Below are 5,417 nucleotides of genomic sequence, written 5' to 3'. Positions count from 1 at the left end.
GTGAATGGGGTCTTTCTATGGGGTTCTGTGGAAGAGGCCAGGGCAGGCATTCCGATTGATTTGAACCATTTGGTGAGCTGGGTCCATGCAAACAAAATGTTTTAAGACAGACAAATGCAAAGGGATCCTCTTGGAAGAGGGAATGCAGTCTTGATCCACAGACCAGGGCACTTCAGTATGAGACACAGGGACCATGAAAAGGATGTTGGGGTCATTGTAGACAATCAACTCATCGTGAGCTCCCAGTGTGATGCTGTGGGCAAAAGTGCTGATGTGATCCTTGCATACCTAAGTGGGAGTGGTGAGTTTGGAGCAGGGGAAGGATTTTACCTCTGCACATGTTATTGGTGAAAACGACTGTGTCCACTCCCAGGAACCACACTTCAGAAATGATGTTGAAAAAGTGGAGAGAGTGCAGAAAGGAGCCAAAAAAATGCTTGGAGACTGGAGAAAATGCAGGTGAGAGAGGGAGATTTAAAGAGCTTCATTTACTAATCTTAAATACCAATAACATGCTCTTTAATCTACTGAAGAAAGGCAGAACAAGACTCAATCTTTGGAATCTGAAGGCAGACAAATTCCAGTTGGAAATAATGGCCCAATGTTTGGCATGCAGAACATTGAACATTTGGAACACACCAAGAAGGGAAGTGATGGATTCTCCAACTCCATACGTGTGCAGGTCTAGATTGGATGCTTTTCCTTAAGACGTCCTTGAGAGCTTGTCTGTACTTCAAAAGCTACAATGGTGCTGCCGCAGTGCTTCAACATTTACACTACATACACTGACGTCAGGGGTTCTCCCATCAGTATAGTTAAATCACCTCCCCAAGAGGTGGTAGCTAGGTCGACTGAAGAATTCTTCCATTGACCTAATGCCGGCTACACCAGTGTAAGGTTGATAGAGCTACATCTCTCAGGGATGTGGATTTTTTCAAAAAAGGCAAATGGAAATCATGGGAGGTGATAGTACTCAAGTACTTGGCACTGGTTAGGCCTCAGCTGGAGCATTGTGTCTAGTTTGGGTCACCGATGTAGAGAAAGGATGTAGAGAAACTGGAAAGGATCCAGAGGCAAGCGACAACAATGATCAAAGGGATAGAAGAAAAGCCATACGAGCAAGGGCTGAAGCAACCATTTGTATTTTGTTTGGAAAAGAGGAGAGTGAAGGGGACATTGAAGCCATCTTCAGATACTTGAAAGCCTGCGATAAGAAAGATGGAGGAATGTTATTATCTCTTGCCATAGAGCACAGGATAACAGGCAGTGAATTCAAACTCCAGTATAGCAGAATTCGATTATATCTGAGAAAAAACTTCCTAACTTTAAGACCAAGAGGACAGTGGAACAGACACTTTGGAAGGTTGTGAAGCTCCTTCGCTGGATGTATCCCATAGGTGGTGGGATGCCGATCTCTCCGAGATGGTTTAGACACAACACATTCTGTATCTTGGCAGGGGATCAGACTTGCTGACCCTTGCATTCCTTTCTAATCCTATAGTTTGTTTCCATCATGTAAAATCCTAGAGTGGAACAGGTCTTATTCACACACAAGTTATGAAGCTCGATTCAGGTTAAATGGATAAAATTTCATGGCCTGTGTTATACAGGATGTCAGACTGGATGATCAAATGGTCCCTTCTGACCTTAAATCTTATGAATCTGTCAAAGAAAGTAGATCAGGCATTTTTATTTAGTCTGTTTCATAGCACACAAACAATCAATTACCTTGAAAATCTGAACATATACCATTGAGAAAAGAAAATTGTCAAAATTCTTCATATTTGGCCCGCAGAACTCCTTGGTCATGACATTATTGGAGAAAACAGCTTAGCTGAATGGGAATCAAAAATGGATTGACATTTGTAGGTTTTTCTGATGGCACCTTTAGTTTTGTCTCTCTGACACCTTCAATAGGAGACCTTATTTTCAGTATATATGTGTGCCAAACTTTAACTATGTGGACTTATATGTGGAATGCTGCACTCAGATTTGGTCACCATATCTCAAAAAAGATGTACTGGATTAGGAAATGGTACAGGGAAGGACAACATAAGACTTGGACTTTTCAACTTTGAAATCAGACGATTAAGGGGTGATATGCTATAAGTTTATAAAATCATGAGTGGTATTAAAAAATTGAATAAGGAAACCTTATTTACTCCTTCAGAAAACACATAACTCGGGGTCACACTTTGAAATTAATAGGAAGCAGATTTAAAACAAAGACAGTATTTCTTCATAATCAACCTGGGAACTTTTTGCCGGGAGATGTTGCAAAGGCCAAAACTATAACAGGGTTCCAAAAAGAACTAGATACATTCATGGAGGACAGGTCCACCAGTAGCTAATAGCGTGAATGGACAGAGATGGTGTCCCTAGCTGCTGTTTATCAGAAGCTGGTAGTGAGTGACAGAGAATGAATCACTTGATGATTACTGTCATGAATATAGGGGGAAGGGTAGAAACCCTTCTATATGCTGAAAAATAAAACCCCTCCTTAGCAGCTGTACTGGATTGCCTTACCTGTAAGGAGTTAAGCAGTTCAAATAAGCTATTTGGCACCTGACCAGTAGGACCAATGAGGAAAGAAGATACTTTCAAATGGGGGACTGGGGAGGCTTTGTTTGTTGTTCTGTTTTGTGGAGAGATGGAGGGTGAAGCCAAGCTGATACAATATCTCCTGAAAATATACCTGGAATAATCCATCTAAAACCACAGAAATTGTAAGGAGGGCAAGGAAATACATTAGTTTATCTTTTGTTTTAGCTTGTGAATTTTCTTATTGTACAGAGGTATTTTTATTCCTGTTTTTGTAAGCATGAAGCTGAGTACAGAAGGGAATCCTCCTCGTTTTAAATCATTTTATTACTCTGTAAAGTTACAAGAAATCCTGATTTTGCAGGTGTGATTCTTTTATTTTTTCTTTATAAATAAAGTTCTTCTTTTAAGAACCTGGTTGACTTCAGTGTCCTGAGGACAAAGGGACTCGTCTGTTCTCACTTTGCTTAGGCAACTGATTGGTATATGTTTCTCAAGGCTCCCCAGGAAAGGGAGGGAAGGTACTTGGGGGGATATTTTGGGGATAGGGATTCCAAGTGACCCTTCCCTGAATGTTTATGTAAATCACTTGGTGGTGGCAGCAATACTGTTCACGTACAAGGGAAGTAATTTTTGTCTTTGGGAAGCTTTAACCTAAGATGGTAGAATATAAAATTAGGTGGTCTTTCATGTGGGTTCCTACATTTGTACCCCAAAGTTCAGAGTGGGGAACCGTAACAATTATCCTGTTCTGTTCATTCCTTCCCAAGCGCTTGGCATTGGCCACTGTTGGAAGACAGAATACTGGACTAGATGGACCAGTGGTCTTATCCAGTATAGCACTTTTCATGTTCTTATACAGACCCCAGATGTATCTGTTGCCTGCCATAACCTACTAGACCCCACTTCCCTCCTAAACTCATATAGAATCCAGGAGTCCTGATGGGGCCTCTCTCTCTCTCTTTCTCTCTCTCTCTCTCTCTCTCTCTCTCTCTCTGTGGAGCTAGTAACAAAGTATTAATATACATTAAAATTTTAAACATAACAAGTGTCCGTTAAGCGACTTGCCACAAGATGTCAGAACACTTCAGTATTAGAGTTGAGTGGGTCTAACATTTATTTCTCTTTCTTTTCTTTAGATAGGAATTAGATACTGTGCTCCCGTCAGCTAACTGCTAAGTTATCTGCCAAAACCCAAGAGTTTTCAAGAGCCCCAGAAGCCTCTGGAATCATGGTGAAAGTGGGTGCAACCTAAGAACATCTGAAATATCTCCCTTGCAGCTGAGGGTGTGGGGAGGGAAGTGGAAATGCTCCAGTGAGTGACTGGGGAGGGGAGGAGAGGAGTGACGGACAGAGGTGGGATCTTGGGCAGAAGAAGCAGAGCAGGGGTGTACCCTTGGCTGAAGAGGTGGAGTAAGAGGAGGGGCTTCACGGGCGCAGTTACCAGCAATTAGAAAGGTGGCCGCCCAATGAGCTGTACACAGACCAGTTCCCCAGGTTGTCAGGCTGACACAGCATAGTAAGGTCAGGAAAGGATTTAATGTCTTTTGACTGCTCAGTTAGTGATTCAGAAAAGAGGGTCCCAGCACCAAATCAACAGTCAGCTGTGCTCATATTTAGAGCCTGAGCCCAAAGAGAAAATGTTTAGATCCCTTGAAGAGTAATAAGCTGGAGCAGCCTGACCCAAATCTCTTTGGTCCTCACTCCATAGATGATAGGATTTAACATGGGGGGCACCAGGAGGGACATGTTGGCCATGTGAATGTGGAAATGCAGGGGGACATTGTAGCCAAACCAGTGTATGAGAAAGGAGAAGAGACCAGGTAAATAAATGGCTAAGATGACAAAGAGGTGGGAGCTGCAGGTCCCAAAAGTCTTCAACCGGGCATCCTTTGTGGGGAGACTGAAGATGGCCCTGAGGATCTGGGTATAGGACATAGTTATAAAAAACACATCCAGACCAAAAACAGGCAATACCACAAAGAGGCTGTAGTAACTACTAATGCGGATGTCGGCACAGGCCAGCTTCTCCACGGCTATCAGGTGACAGTACAAGTGGGGGATGATGTTAGTTGTATAATATGGCCACCTTCTCGCTATGAAGGGAAAGTATAATGTGAGCATGGAACCTCGCAGCACCACAGCCAGGCCAATCTTGGCCACCACAGAGTTTGTTAGGATAGTGGAATATCTCAGGGGATCACAGATGGCCACGTAGCGATCAAAAGCCATGGACACTAAAATCCCAGATTCAATCATTGAGCAGCAGTGAATGAAGAACATCTGGGTGAGGCAGGCACTGACATTGATCTCCCTGGAGTTGAACCAGAAGATGCTCAGCGTTTTTGGCAGGATGGACGTGGACAGGACCAGGTCGGTGACTTCCAGCATGCAGAGGAAATAGTACATGGGCATATGGCGACTCCTCTCCCTCTAAACAATGAACAATATGATGGAGTTCCCCAAGATGGCTATGACGTATATTGCACAGAAGGGAATGGAGAGCCAGGTATGCGCTGCCTCCAGGCCAGGAATGCCCAGCAGGATGAAGGTGGAGGGGTTGGTGAAGTCGGTTGTGTTGGAATCTGACATGGAGTAGTGGAGAAGATGTCCAGATCTGAGGCAGAACTGTGTCTCCTGCATTTACCATATATTTCCCTGATTTACTGTATGTGATCAGTGTCTACGGTGATGGTCGCATTGCAAATGCCTGGATGGAGAGACAAAGTTAATATGAAATATTATGTGTATTACCAGAGGTGGTTGTTATGAGTGAAGCAGATTGTCCTCTCCTGACACACTGAAATATGAAATGTTAAAAATTCAGATAAATGAATTATGAAAAAATGACCTTACTAATGCCAATTCCATATTTT

At 43.0% G+C, this 5,417-nt stretch overlaps 1 pseudogene; it reads right to left on the bottom strand.

Annotated features, from left to right (window-relative positions):
- Positions 1-4,185: 4,185 nt before the first annotated feature.
- Positions 4,186-5,133, bottom strand: LOC127044585 (olfactory receptor 52B2-like; annotated as a pseudogene).
- Positions 5,134-5,417: the final 284 nt, after the last annotated feature.

Source organism: Gopherus flavomarginatus, chromosome 1 (genome assembly GCF_025201925.1).
Source record: "Gopherus flavomarginatus isolate rGopFla2 chromosome 1, rGopFla2.mat.asm, whole genome shotgun sequence".
NCBI classification, from domain to species: domain Eukaryota; kingdom Metazoa; phylum Chordata; order Testudines; family Testudinidae; genus Gopherus; species Gopherus flavomarginatus.
The sequence above is the reverse complement of the archived record's forward strand: the minus strand, read 5'-3'. Positions and strand labels throughout refer to the sequence as shown.